The following is a 15939-nucleotide window of genomic DNA, read 5'->3' on the forward strand; positions in this document are numbered from 1 at the left end:
CCAAGTTGCTGGAATTACACGTGTGAGCCATCATACCCGGCTATAACTGTACTTTCTATGGAGAAAGAGCCTGCTAACCAAATGGGTAGTGTCAATGTCATCGTGGGGCATGTTTAAACTGTGTATGTGTGTGTGTGTGGGGGGATGTCAGTGAAACTATTTAGAGTATTTTAGAATGGCTAAATATACTATACAAAATACTGATAAGTCAAAATAGACTTATATTTTACTTAATGCTTTATGGATCTTTTGCTTCAAAATAATAATGCAGTGCTTTTAGATGTGGACAGATCCAAAGCCATTGTTCATGCTGTTCTCTTGTCTCTTGCTAAGAGCCACAGCCAAGTAATATGATGCATGGCACCTTCGGTTGTAAGGTGACGCCAGCTAGCCATTGAGATGATATGATTATGTTAAGATTTGCATTCATATGGATATTGGACTCCTGCTGTTCACCTCGGCTTGCTACAGGACTCCTGGAGAGTTCCCATTGGTTGGAGAAGTACAGTAGGAGGGAATTCCCGGGGAAGGAAGTTCTTCTGGGGTTCCGGTAGAACACCACCGCGTGGGTGGACCGGCTTCTTCCCAGACGTGTATGGGGTATTGGCGGCATTTTCAAAAATAAAGTTTTGTTCCTGCTTGAGTGGCTCGTGATTCTGTGCCCAGCCAGACTCCGGCAGTCTCTATTGTTCTCAGCACACATCCTACAGATGACAAAACTGATCAACTTTACCTTGCAAATATGGTTTTGCTCTCTCAGGTCCTCTTCTTGCTGATTCTTCCATGTTCTATCTCCAGTTTGTTTGTTTTGGTGCTGGGGATTGAGCCCAGGAGCATTCCCAAGCCCTTAAATTTTTTTTTTTTTTAATTTTGCCAAGTTGCTTAGGGGCTCACCAAGTTGCTGAGGCTGGCTTTGAACTTTGCTATCTTCTTGCCTCAGACTTCCAAGCTGTTGAGAATACAGGCATGTGCCACAATGCTCAGCTCTGTCTCCAGTTTGGATTCTTAATTTCCTGCTACCTGTCTCTTTGCCAGGTCTCATACTCTATCCTTTATTTGCTACCTGATAGCTTCTTAAGATACCAGAATTGACAGTCACTTCCCTACTTATTGCTGCTGGCTGATTGCCAGAGGCTGAAATCCAAACTCCTGAACTCAACATGGAGGATCTAATCTGTTATGCTCAGCACCACCTGCCACCAGGAAGCTTCTGCCACTGTGAACTTGCTCTTCTTAGTACCCTGGAAGAGTGTCCCCGGCAATTAGTTTTCAACTCTGTGCCAGAGTTTGATACCAACCTCTGTTATAAGTCAGGTACTTAACTGTCTCTACAGTATTTTGAACATTCTTTTCTGTATCTCAGCATTTGATGGTGTGTCTAGCATACTGCAGAAACTGAATGCAAGTTTTTTATTAATGGACAATGAATGAATGAATGAATGAATGTTCTTCTTTACAATTTTTATCTAATGAAATCCTGTTTTCAGGTCTTAGGTTATAATGCTGCTTCTCTGTTATGGTTTAGATACCAGGTATCCTCCAAAAGCTCATGTGTTAGACAAAGAAAGAATTTTCAGAGGTGAAATGATTGGGTGATGAGACCCTTGAACCATGAGTGGATTAATCCACAGTTATTGATCAACTGGGTGGTAACTGCAAGGAGGGGCTGGAGGAGGCAGGTCACTGGGGCCATGCCTTTGGGTTTATATTTTGACCCTGGTGAACGAAACACTCTCTGTTTGCTGTTGCCATATTCTGAGTGGCTTTTCTTTGCCACCAAATCCAAACTCCTGAACTTCTGCCATAATGTTCTGCCTCACAGTGGGCCCAGAGCTATAGAGTTGGCCATTATGGACTGAGAACTCTGAAATCAAGAGCCCCATATAAAATTTTCCTCCTTTAATTGTTCCCGCCAGGTTTTCGGTCATAGTGACGAAAAAGCTAACTAAAACATTCTCAACATTCTCTAAAGCTTTTTTTTTTTAACTCAAATAGGGCAGAATAATTGCTATTAGAATATTTTGTTCACATTACAGAGAGCTATTTATGCTTCTGCCCTGTATATGAGATCATAAGTGCCTAAAGCAAACTGGAGGAGTGAAAACAGTGTGAGCTTTGGAGTCAGACAACCCTGAACTTCTATCCTTTCCACTCACTATCTGTGTCACCTCTAATGACTTGGTCAGCTTTTTGGAAGTGAATTTTAATTTCCTCATCCCTATTGTGGCTAATACCACTTCCCAATAGGACTTATGCAAAGACTAAATAAGAAAGTAAAAGTTCATGACACAGACTTTTGTTACATTTTGGTATTCATTCACTTTCCCAGCAGGTGATGACCCTATATGATTTATATATAGATTCCCAGAGCTTCAAAAATCTTTAGATTCAGTTAATATTCACTGAGTAAATAAACACATTCTAGAGTTACAATTAGTTAAAAGTAATATAAGTATAAACTTTAACAAAGTCTTTTAAAGTATTACCACTGTTTGTTATTCCTTCCTACTTATAAATATTGTAGTCTCATATTCTGAGATGGCTTGAATCATATTCTTCTCGTGTTTATAATTATAGCATTTAAAGTATTCAGAAATCATGTGATTTGAGGCAAAATATTTGCAAAGCTTTCATTATACTTCCATTTGTACATTTCTCTTTACATAGTCGATTGTAAAGTATGTTTATGAAGTATTTGAATAAAAAGGAATAATGTTTATTTTTAATGGTTTAAATATATAATAATGTTAAGAAAAACAGAGTATAAAATTGTTCATACAGTGTAATAGCAACTATGTAAAAAAATTATGGAAAACTACTGAAATTTTTTCCAGAGCTAGAAAAATCTATCATGGGATTCATATGCAATCTCAAGGGACTCTGCATATCTAAAACAATTTTTAAAAAGAAGGACATTGGAGGACTCACACTTCCTGATTTCAAAACTTACCACAAAGATATAGTAATAAAACATATATATTCATATATATATTCAAATGATTTTTAACAAGATTTCCAAAACCATTCAATAGGAAACAGTTTTTCAACATGTGGTATTGGCAAAACTGGATATCCACATGAAAAAGAATGGAGTTGGACCCTTACCTCAAAACATATAAAATAAAATAACTTAAATGGATCAATGGCTCAAATGTAAGAGAAAAAACTTTAAAACTCATTGATGCTGCATGTGGCAATGATTTCATGGATACAACAACAAAAGAAAAGAAATAGTCCTCATCAAAACTAAAGCCCTCTTGCATCAAATAATACTATCAACAGAGTGAAAAGAAAAAAAAAACCTGTAGAATGGGAAAGAATTGCAAATCATATATCTGATAAGAAGTTAATACCCAGAATACATGAAGAACACCCACAATTCAACAACACAATAACCACCCAATTTAAAAAAGACTTGAGTAGAGATTTCTCCAAAGAAGATATAAAAATAGTTAATAAGAACATGAAAGATCCTCCATGTCATTAATCACTGCAGAATTGCAAATCAAAACCACCATGAGATACCACCTCACATCCATCATGAACAGAAAATAACAAGTGTGGAAGAGAATATGGAGAAATTGGAACCCTTGTATGCTCTTGGAAAGAAAATAAAATGGTGCAGCTGCTATGGAAAATAGTGTGGAATTTCCCTTAAAAAATAAAAACAGAAGTATCATTGCATCCATCAATTTTATTTCCAAGTATATACCCCAAGGAAATGAAAGCAGGGTCTCAAAGAGATATTTGTATAACCATGTCCACAACAGTATTGGTTGTAATAGCCTAAAGATGGAAGTAACTCATGCTTCCATTGATGGATGAACAGACAAATGAAATTGGTACAGACATACAATAGAATATTATTCAGTCTCAAAAAGAAGTAAATTCTGACACTTGCTACATAACATAGATTAATATAGACAACATTGTGCTGAGTGAAAGAAATTAGTCACAAAAGGAAAATACTATATGATTCTACTTACATGAGGGATCCAAAGTAGTCAAATTCACAGGCACAGAAAGTAGAATGGTGATTCCCAGAGGCCCTGGGAAGAAAGAAATAGGAAGTTATTGTTTAATGATTACAGAGTTTCAATTTTGCAAGTTATAAATGGTTCTGTGGATAGATGATAGTGATAGTAGCACAATAATTTGAATGTACTTTACACCATCAAATTGTACACTTAAATATGGTTAAGATGGTATATTTGATGTTATGTTTATCTTACTATAATTTTAAAATATCACTCAAGAAGAACCAGAAGGAAATACAATGAAATGTTAACCATCTTTCCTCTAAAAGGTATTTAAAATATTTCCCTGTCTTTTCATATTTCTCATAATGACTATGTATTGCTATATAATTAGAAAAGAAACTCAGTTCAAAATCCTTATATGAAAACTTACCAAAATTTGTGGCCATTAGATTTCAATTCATTACTTATTTGGAAGTTCCTGGTCAAGATAAAGCCATTAAACACAGAAGACTTTTTATAAAAAGAGAATGAATAGGACAGTATTTCTCATAATTGGGTCAAATAGGAGTGAAGTTGCAATTGGTATCATCACTATCCATTATTTCAGATATATAAGGAGGAAGAATGTCACGTCAAAGGCTTTTTGGTCTCCCCCGCCACTCTCTTAAGTAGGAAGGAGTTCCAAAACTCTCCTTCAACTTTTGAAGCAGTTTAATCCTGTAGGAGAGAAATCTCACCACCAGAAATCTAAACGATCAGTGGTGGTAATATCTGGTCATTTTGTTATGCAGAGAATGAAGAGACTTGCCTCTGACTAAAAAAAAAAAAAAAAAAAAAAAAAAATCAGACTTGCACTCACTGACTTAAAAAAAAATCTATTTATTACTCTTGGGCTCACCAGATATAGGGAATCATGTATGACATTTATACAAAAAAATTATTTATTTTCACTGAATTTACTTGATCACATTACTTTCACAGTGATTACATTTACAGCCTCTCTGCAGCCCTTGCAAGAAGCAGCTTAGTCTCCTCCAGCCCCTGAGAGAGCAGTCTCTGGTCTTCATGGCCACTCTGGACCTTGCTTTCACCTTCTTGTTTAATCCACACTCCCCTATCCCCACTTTTGAAACTCATATCACCAGATTATGTTACCCTCTGCCCCTCATGGTTGCTGTCAAGTGCCAACTCCCAGGGCATTATTTAGCTTCTGGGTCACTGCTAAAACTCTTACTCGTATCCCACCCTGTTCTTGGAGATTCAATAACCATGCAGTGATCCAAAACATTGTTTTTATAAATGCTTTCTTCCAAGATGCATCTTTCACCCCACACCACTCACTCCCTTGGTCATACACGCTGAGCTGTGACTACAAACAATGTTCACTCCTCCATATTCTCAAATTCCCCCCTTTAGTCTTTGAAAGCCTGGGCAGCAAAATCACTAGTCTCGTTAAATCTAGATTTGGCACAGATAAAAATATTGGGCCGGGGGAAGGGGAGGCGGGTGGAAATAACCATATTTCCCAGATTTCATTTCAGTTCCTGAACTTGAACCTCCACCATTCATGTGCTATTAGTGCTCCCAGGCAATCACAGGGCACTTCCGTTCACCTCCCACTCATGTGAAGTATTTGCATTTTCTCTCCCTTCCTCCTGTACTCCCATCCTCAGCAGTCAGAAGAGGCCTTCCACACATTCTCACTCACCACTCTCAATCTAACAGCAGCTGCACCCCATACTGTGCCTTGTCTTCTGATACCAGAGCTGAACCGCACAAGTCATCTAAAACCAAGCACTCCATTCATGCAGTAATTCCACCTCTGTCTGCTTGAGGATATTGCGTCAGCCTTTCTCCCTCCTCTCTCAAATCTCTTCCTTCATTAAGTTTTGCTTTCCCTTGGCTCAATCCTATTTATAAACATGACATTCTTTCTTCTATCTCAGAAGAAATTCTCTTGAATTCACTGTCATCAGCAGTGTTGCCCCTTCTTAGCAATATTTCTGAGAAAATTGTTTCTACTCAAACTTTGAACTGTCTCTTCTCATTTCCTCTTAACAAGCTTCAGAGTTTTGCCCCATGACTCCACTGAGGTTGCCCTTACCAAAGATGGACAAATCCAGCAGACAGCACTCATCCCGGAGGACCTACCAACAGCACACAGCCCTCCCTCCTCTCTTCTATCCCAGGACACAATACTCTCTTGGTTTTCCTATCACAGATCACTCCTTCTTACCCTTTTTGGCTGTTCTTCTCTTCTAGAACTCCTTACTGTTAGAATATGCAAAAGTTCTGTCTCAAGTTCTCTTTCCTTCTTCCTCTACACTCACTCCTCTTTTCATTCAATTAATGGTTTTAAATACCACATATTCATTGACCATTATCATGTTCCCCAAACTCTTTTGAATTTCAGAGACATATTTTCAACTCTAACTTGGTATCTGCACTTGGGTCACCAAATAAACATTACATTCCCAACACACCCCGATGAAAATCCTGATTGGTCTCAATTACTGACTCCACCTTCCCTGCACAGTGCAATAAAAGGCCAGCCCTTGGATGAGCTGTGGATTTGCTGAGAAGGAGCAGATGGGACAATCTGAAGGGATGCGCCTTGTGGAAGGAACTTGGCCTGGGCTGGTTCATGCACTCAGCTTTTACTTCCTGCACCTGCATTTGCAGACCAGAAAGACATTTCCTCTGTCAGCTGTGATTTAGGGGAAATGGCTCTGTTGAGACACTGTGGAACTTCTGCTGTCTGTCTGTGGCACAATAACTAATGCTTGGGTTTTTGTTGTTGTTGTTGTTCAGTTTGTTTGTTTTTTAATGCAATTTCCTTTTACATATACTCTGGCTATTGGCTTGCAAGAGAGAGGCATTGACAGCCAACCAAATGCTGTCAGGCTCCTGAAAAGGGTTAAAAAGAAGCATTTCAAACATGAAAGGGCTAGTGAGGCTTAGGCAAGAGGATTATAAGTTCAAAGCTAGCTTCAGCAACTTAGCAAGGTCCTAAGCAATTTAGTGAAACCCTGTCTCAAAATAAAAAAATAAAAAGGAATGAAATAAATCAACAAATATATGAAAAAATGTTCAACATCTCTATCAATTAGAGAAATGAAAATCAAAATTACTCCAAGATTTCATCTCACTCCAGTCAGAATGACAGTTATCAAGAATACAAACAACAATAAGTATTGATGAGGATGTGGGGAAAAGGGCACACTAATATATTGCTGGTGGGACTTCAAATGGTACAATCAATATGGAAAGCATTATGGAGATTCCTTGGAAAACTTGGAATGGAACCACCATTTGACCCAGCTATCCCACTCCTCGGTTTATACATAAAGGACTAAAATACAGCATACAGGAACACAGGGACACAGCCACATCAATGTTTATAGCAGCACAATTCACAATAGCTAAATTGTGCCCTTCAATAGATGAATGGAAAAAGAAACTGTGGTATATACACACAATGGCATATTACTCAGCATTAAAAGAGAATAAAATCTTGGCATTTGTAGGTCAATGGACAGAGTTGGAGAATATCATGTGAAGAAAAGTAAGCAGTCCCCAGAAACCAAAGGCTGAATGTGGATGCAGATCCATAATCAGGGTGTGGGGGGGGAGCATGGGAGGAACGGAGGAACTTTACATAGGGCAAAGCAGAGGGAGGGGAAGGGAGAGGGAATGGGAGTAGGAAGGATGGTGGAATGAGCTGGACATCATTACCCTAAGTGCATGTATGAAGACATGAATGGTGTGAATCTACTTTGTGTACAATCAGAGACATGAAAAATTGTGCTCTATATGTGTACTATGAATTGAAATGTATTCTGCTGTTATGTATAACAAATTAGAATAAATAAATACATTAAAAAAATAAAAAGGATGGGAATATGTCTCAGTGGTTAAGTATCCCTGGGTTACATTCCTGGCACCAAAAAAAAGTCATAAAGATTCTTTGTGATATATATCATATATATATATATATATATATATATATATATATATATATATATATCATATATATCATATATATCACATGAATAATTTTAAATCTATATTTTTTAAACATTGCATTATTATATTATAAAAATATTATTATAGAAAATTTGCAGACAAAAATCAGATAAAAAGAGAGTAAGAACTATTTACGGTCCACTAAGAAATAAATACCACAAAATGTTTATATCTTTTTCTTCATAATGAAGTTTTATAAAGTGAAAGCTTTTAAAGTTTAACGAAATATTCTTTGTCTGATAATAATTGAGCAGTCTGGTTTTTGCCTTTAAGTTGAGATGCCTAGGTGTATCCAGAAATGATTTAGCAAGACTGGTGGCATTGTGATCATTTTGGTGGTGCGTCCTCTATCACTCATGTCCTGTGGTTAACTCAAAGATGACTTCTGCATGTACTGACTTCTGTTTTTCTTTCAATCTTGTTTTAGAACTGGACATCTCTGTACTCTGCCTGTCTCCCACCTTCCCTAACACAAATGACTGACTTCCACAGTAAACCATCATCAGTGAGTACTAGCCTTTATCAAAGTCAGGAAACGATCCCTCATATCTAGGTATAGTGCAGCAAGGTGTGATTGATGGCAGGATGGAGGAGAGTAGATAAGGCCAAGATGAGGTCTGGAGCTAGCTGCTCAAGTCAGTAAGGCACTTTGCAGGGCAGACAATCTATAGGTACTAGGGAAATTCTGGTCTGGCTAGCAGGTCATCTCAAAGGAGATGCCAACAGGCAATCACATAGATCTGATAAGTGGCTAGTATTAGAGATGGAGGAAGTGGAGCATACCAACAGCCTAGCAGAGCAAGGAGGGAGAAATAATAATCACTTTCCTTTATTGAGTAAATGCTAATAATAGTACCTGACTCATAGAACAGTAGTGAACATTAAGCAAGATGAAGCATGTACGACTTGTAGCAGAAAGGCTGACCCCATAGGACATGCTCAACTAATATCTATTAATGAATAATAAATACTGTTTACTATTACAGTAGTCCCTCTTATCCACAGTTCTAACTTCTAAAGTCAACTGTGGTTCAAAAATATTAAATGGAAAATTCCAGAAGTTCAGAGATTCAAATTGCATGAGGTTTGAGTAGTATAATAAAATCTCATCTATCCTATTCTGTCCTGCCTAGGATATTGAATCATCCCTTTGTCCAGAATATCCATGCTTTATATACTACCCACTTGCCAGTCACTTAGTAGACATCTAGGTTATCAGATCAACCATCAGGACAACAGTGCTAGTGTTCAAATAACCCTTATGTAGTAGCCCAACCCTGTACCTCAATGCCTATATCATTCATCTCACTTCATCTCACCACACAGGCAATATACAATCTCATATCATCATTAGAAGAAGAGTGAATACAATAAAGTAAGATATTTTGAGAGAGATCATATTTACATAACTTTTATAAAAATATATTGTAAGCTGGGCATCATGATGCACACCTGTACTTCCAGCTACTCTGGAGGCTGAGGCAGGAGGATTGCAAGTTCAAAGCCATCCTGAACAACTTAATGAGAACTTGGCTCAAATTAAAACAAAAAGGCCTGGGGGTGTAGCACAGTGGTAGAGCATATGCCTATCATGCACAAATCCCTGGACTCAATCCCCAGTACCCCTCACACAAAAGTATATTTTTATAATTGTTTTATTTATTGTCAGCTATTGTTAGCTCTTACTGTGCCTAACTTGTAAATTAAGCTTTGTCATAGGTATGTATATATAGAAAAAAGCATACAATACACAGAGTTTGGTATTAGTTACAATTTCAGGTATCCAATGAAGGTATTTTAATGTATCTCCTATGGATAAGGGGAGACTGCAATATTAGCTGTTATTATTCAGCACAGGTGAACAGATGGAGTATCATTGGAGAGGCAGGCACTTCCTTGACTTGTTACCTTAGATAGATGCTGCCTGCTCATGAATTCTCTCTGCTCTGTGACTATTCACTTCCTACTGGATCCCAACTTCTTGCTACCAGGTCCTTTCTACTCATAGCATAGTTAGTGACCTGGATTCTAACCCTGACTCTGTCACATCAGCTCTATGAATTTGTGCAAGTTACCTTTCCCTGCTAGACCTCCATGCAGCTCTTTAAGTGCTGGGTTGATGAATTTATGAGTTTCTGTTTTTACTTAATCCTTAGGGGAAATGTCTTCCTTTGTGAGCTAGAGAGCTTCAGCTAAGTCTCATTTAAAAAAAAAAAATAAACTGGGCAGAACAAAAGAGATTGATGAAATTTTATTTAAGAAATCCATATTGGCCATCTACAATGTTTCATGAATTAGGGATTCTGAGATAAAAGTTATAACCTGGTCCTCAAAGAGAATTAAGTGTGTACAAGGACAAAGAAGAAATTATCACAAATCACTTCATTATATTCTGGGGTAAAGGAGAGCTATTGTTCCCAAGAAATGCCAACCGAAGAGGATGAAGTGGCCATCCACTCTGGTAGAGAGCAGTAATGTAAATGAAGTTTTCCCCAAAGAATTCATCAGCTGGGTCTTAAAAAAAAAGTAGGTCACATAAGAAAGAAATGGTCTTCCAAGCATTTGGTGATAAAGAGTGTGACATGTTTGAGAACAAGCACCCTGGTGTTCAAGTTCTTCTGGGGTATTGGAGAGAGGTAAATGGTATGGCTGGAGAAAATGCAGCTGGCAGATGGTGAAGCCTATTAAAATAAGTGCAGAAGAAATGAGAAGCATCTGAATAATATGATGTGATATAAACTGCTGAACACAGCTGCTGAGGGCCATTGCCAAGTAGGAATGACGCATCGATATTTCCTTGCCAGCGTACCCCATGTTAAATGGACTTGCCTTGGAAATTTGCTGTGACCTTGCATGTGTGTTTGAGAAAGGTGACCTTGCTCAAGGACCAAGGCGGATCCGGGTTTAGAGCTGATCAGGTTTGAGGAAGTATCCCGGTCCTTGGGTTTAGGGCGTTCCCGGTTTAAGACAATAGGGTTTTTAGGGAAGTTGGAGGTTGAAGATTATTGCTGCCGGGATTAGGGTGTTCCTGCTGCTTGTTCCCGTTGAGTTCTCGTGAGATTCAAAAAAGATTGAAAAAAAGCCTCGTGGAGTAGGTGAATTGGGTGGCAGCAGAAGGGGATTGCCCCAGAGCGTGTGTGGAGGCTGGTGTGAGTTCGGGAATAAAGAATTGCTGTTTGAATCTACAAAGCTGTGTGGTGGCTCGTGATTCTGTGCCAAGCCAAGACATTGGCACACAGCCCTAACCCAGACTAGGGGCTGAGATCAGAGGCTGAGGACCTGAACCACGTGAGAACTGACATGTATGAGTAGAGTCAAAAGATATCTAGAGAATTGAATCAATGTGACTTCAAAATCCATTAGGTATTATTAAGTTAAGAAATGAGAGATCCAGGGTGATCCCCATGTGTTCAGCCTGAGCATCTGGGTGGAATTTAGCCCAATGGTTTTATGAGGTAATTATCCAGAAAGAGAGAAAAGTGGTGGGGAAAAAAAAAGAATAAGAAAGAAAAGTGGTGGAAAGCAGATTCGGAATGTATGAAGTGGGCTGAGAAAGAAAATAAAAAAGGAAGGTCAGCCTTTTTACAATTAAAAAGAAAAAGAAAAAAGGGGAAAAAGTCTGGATGAAAAGTTAAAGAATTGTTCCTATGGGAGTTCAAAAGAGTCTCAGCTTCCCTTCTCAGCAGTTAGGTGGAGTTGACTAGAGTATGATGCCTGCTGCACCCTCAGGGTCAAGTTGCTAGAGTGGGAGAGCTAATCCCTTGGGTGAAACTCCTGGAGGTGGGGTTTAGGCTTAGGTGGGCTCCAGGCTCTTTGCTGAATGCCAATTCATCTAGAGATTAAATCAGCACAACTCCAGGGCCCAGCAACTGCCCGTCCACGCTGGAAAACTGCACACCAGGTTCCACTCATGTGATGGTGGAGTCCACTCTGTCTCAGGTTCAGTCTCTAAAAAAAGTTTCTCCCACCCCCTTCAAATTCCCAGCCAGCTGTGTCACTCCCAGCCAGTCCTGCAAGCGCTGGATTGGAGGGTGGGGGGAGATCTGGATGGGTTTTCAAAACCAGGTTCCCCTGTGTAAACCTCTCTCCATCTTTGATTATATCCTGATTATTAGGCATGTTCTATGCTGTGCAATGTGGGTTTGCCAGGCCTATATTTTGGGGCAATCTTGGGATTTGCAGGACTCAGCTCCCTCAGCTGCCAGCCCCTCACTGTAGCTGCAAAATGCTTCCTTCTAATGTCCTCTGCATGCAGTCGGGATAGTTGGGCTTCTTTCCTGCATAAGGATTTTACGCAACATGCCTTTCAGTTTAGTCAGGCAGTGTCTTTGATCTCTAGATTCTCCATATCCAAACACACCTCAGGACTCCTAAAAATGTGGGTTCCTTTAATTCTCCTATCCTTCCACTTTGCTCATGGAGGGACCAATCTGGCAGGTGCCTCCATCTGTAACAGCAGCTGTGGGACTTCTTTTATTCTTTCTTTGTTTCTTTTTTTTAAAAACATAGCCATTTTATTATTATTTTTTGTTCTAATTAGTTATACATGACAGCCAAATGTATTTTGATTCATTGTACACAAATGGAGCACAACTTTTCATTTCTCTGGTTGTACACGATGTATACACCACTCGTGAATCATACATGTATCGAGGGTAATGAAGTGGGTCTCATTCCACCATTGTTCTTACCCCCATGCTCCTTCCTCCATTCTGCCATCTTTCTTACCCCCATGCTCCTTCCTCCCTCCCTCAAAGGGGAGTTTGCTCAATCCAAATTTCTCCATTTTTCCCACTCCACCACTCCATTATGAATCAGCCTCCACTTACCAGAAAACACTGTTTTTTGGGGGGATTGGCTTAGCATGATATTCTCCACTCTGTCCATTGACCTGCAAATACCATGATTTTATTCTCCTTTAATGCTGAGTAATATTCCATTGTGTATATATACCACAGGTTTTTTTTATCCACTCATCTATTGAAGGGCATTTAGGTTGGTTACACAATTTAGCTATTGCAAATTGTGCTGGTATAAACATTGATATGGCTGTGTCACTGTAGTATGCAGATTTTAAGTCCTTTGGGTATAGATGAGAAGTGGGATAGCTGCGTCAATTGGTGGTTCCATTCCAAGTATTCTAAGGAATCTCCAAACTGCTTTCCAGAGTGTTTGCACCAATCTCCAGTGCCACCAGCAATGCACAAGTGTACCTTTTTCCCAAAATCTTCACCAACACTTATTTTTGCTTGTGTTCTTGATAACTGCCATTCTGACTGGAGTGAGATGAAATCTTAAGAGTATTTTTTGATTTGCATTTCTCTAAATACTAGAGATGTTGAACATTTTTCATATATTTGTTGATCAATTGTATATCTTCTTCTGAAAAGTGTCTGTTCCACTTCCTTAGCCCATTTAATGATTGGGTTATTTGGTTTTTTGGCGGGTGTTAAATTTTTTGAATTCTTTCTGCATCCTGGAAATTAGAGTTTTACCAGATGTGCATGTGTTAAAGGTTTTCTCCCAATCTGTAGGCTCTCTCTTCACATTATTGATTGTTTCCTATGCTAAGAAGAAGCTTTTTAGTTTGAATCTGTTCCATTTATTGATTCTTGATTTTATTTATTGTGCTTTAGGAGATTTCTTATTTTATTATATCCAGTTTCCTGAGTCCCCAATCTGTTTTGAATGTCCAGTATTAAATTCCAGTAAAGTACCGCCCGACACATACACACTCTTTTTTTTTTCCACCTACCTTGCTCAGAAGCTGCATATCTGCTTTCTTCATTTCATGCCATGGAGTAGCCAGGAAAGCCACCTTCTCTTTCCACCATCTTGAAAATCCCTGGTGTATCTCCTTACATTGGATTTTTATATTTTATATATATATTTATATATATAATAACATATTATATATATTTTAGTACTAATAGCACCATAGTTTTACTTAATGCATTCTACTAGCTTTTTCAAAAGAGTAATAAAATTCTGATGATGTTCTTCACAGAAATAGAAAAGGCAGTCATAAAATTCATTTGGAAAAATAAGCTTAGAATAGCCAAAGTAATCTTCAGCAAGAAAAGTAAAGCAGGAAACATCAAGATACCAGAACTTAAATTATACTACAGAGCTATAGTAACAAAAGCTGCATGGTATTGGCACCAATAGAATAGAAATAGAAATAGAAAACACAAACATAAATCCACATCAATACAGTTATCTCACGTAACCAGTTGAAATTAGACCCCTATTTCTCACCCTGAACAAAACTATTCTAAGTAGATCAAGGTCCTAGGCATTAGATCAGGGACCCTGTGCCTAATAGAAGAAAAAATAGGACCAAATATCCATCATGTTGGCTTAGGAACTGAATTCCTCAACAGGATTCCTACTGCGCAAGAAGGAAAATAAAAAACCAATAAATGTAATGGTATCAAACTAAAAAGCTTCTTCACAGCAAAGGAAACAATCAAGAATGTAAAGCGAGAGCCTGCAGAAAGGAAGAAAATCTTTGCCCTCCACAACTCAGAGTATTAATCTCCAGGATATATAAATAATTAAAAAAACTTAACACCAAAAATAAACAACAACAACAACAAAAACAAATAGCCCAATCAAAAATGGGCTAAGGAACTAAACAGACACTTCACAGAGAGGAAATACAATCAATCAACAAATACATTTAAAAAATGTTCAACATCTCTAGCAATTAGAGAAATTCAAGTTAAAACTACACTGAGATTTCATTTCACTCTTGTCAGAATGGCAATTGTCAAGAATACAAGTAACAATAAATATTGGTGAGGATGTGGGGGGGAAAGGCACACTTATACATTGCTGGTAGGACTGCAAATTGGTACAACCATTATTGGAAAGTAGTATGGAGATTCCTCAGAAAACTTAGAATAGAACCACCATTTGACCCAGTTATCCCACTCCTTGGGATAAACCTAAAGAACTGAAAATCAGCATACTATACTGACTTGGCCACATCAATGTTTATAGCAGCTAAAATCACAATAGCTAAGCTATGGAACCGACCTAAGTGCCCTTCAACAGATGAATGGATAAAGAAAATGTGGTATATATACACAAAAGAATATTATTAAGTCATAAAGAAGAATGAAATTTACCAGTAAATGGATGGAACTGGAGACTATCATGCGAGGTGACATAAGCCAATTCCAAAAAGCCAAATATGTGGATACTAACACACAATAATGGGGGAGGGGAGAAAAGAAGTACATTAGATTAGATAAATGGGAATGTAGGGAAGGGAAAAGGATGGGAATAGGAATGACAGTAGAATGAATCAGATATAACTTTCCTATGTTCCTATATGAATACATGACCAGTGTAACTCCACATTATGTGCAATCACAAGAATGGGAAGTTGTACTCCATGTATGTATAATATGTCCAAATACATTCTACTGTCATGTATAACTAAAAAGAACAAACAATTTCTTTTTTAAAAAAAATTATATATGCCCAATAACCTTACATAGAAGATGAAATGCATTAAGCATTTTTAAAAAATCCAATGAAAGTTTTTTTAATCATAGTATATTCAGAGAAGTAGAGACAGGAAGAAAAACAATTAGCTGTCACTACAACAACCACATAAATTTCTGAATTTTTATCTATGCCATTTTATGCATGTATTTAAAAGTTTTAATTGTAATAGTTGATATTTAACCAATTTTTTACTCAACATTTCCTGTGCTGATACTACTATCCTTCATTCCAGCATAGTTTACAGGCAGACTATAATTTGTTTAAACTTTCCCCTTTGTTAGAATGCGTGAACTTCTTGGTTATTATAAATACCATTGTGATGAATATCTGTGTGAATTTTTTCCCTACTTAAAATTATTTCCTTCCAAGAATGGATTCTCAGAAATAGAATTACTGGACATGACCATTTTTTCAA

At 37.9% G+C, this 15939-nt stretch overlaps 1 protein-coding gene across 1 annotated transcript in view; it reads right to left on the reverse strand.

Moving 5' to 3' along the window:
• Positions 1-15939, reverse strand: part of ALPK1 (alpha kinase 1) — a 132457-nt gene that overhangs the window by 113366 nt on the left and 3152 nt on the right. Inside the window, exon 2 of the mRNA XM_081303400.1 lies at positions 3987-4049. The gene's annotated coding sequence lies outside the window, so the exon portion shown is untranslated. The remainder of the gene's footprint in view (positions 1-3986; positions 4050-15939) is intronic.

Source organism: Spermophilus citellus (genome assembly GCF_964194105.1).
Source record: "Spermophilus citellus genome assembly, chromosome: 8".
NCBI lineage: Eukaryota > Metazoa > Chordata > Mammalia > Rodentia > Sciuridae > Spermophilus > Spermophilus citellus.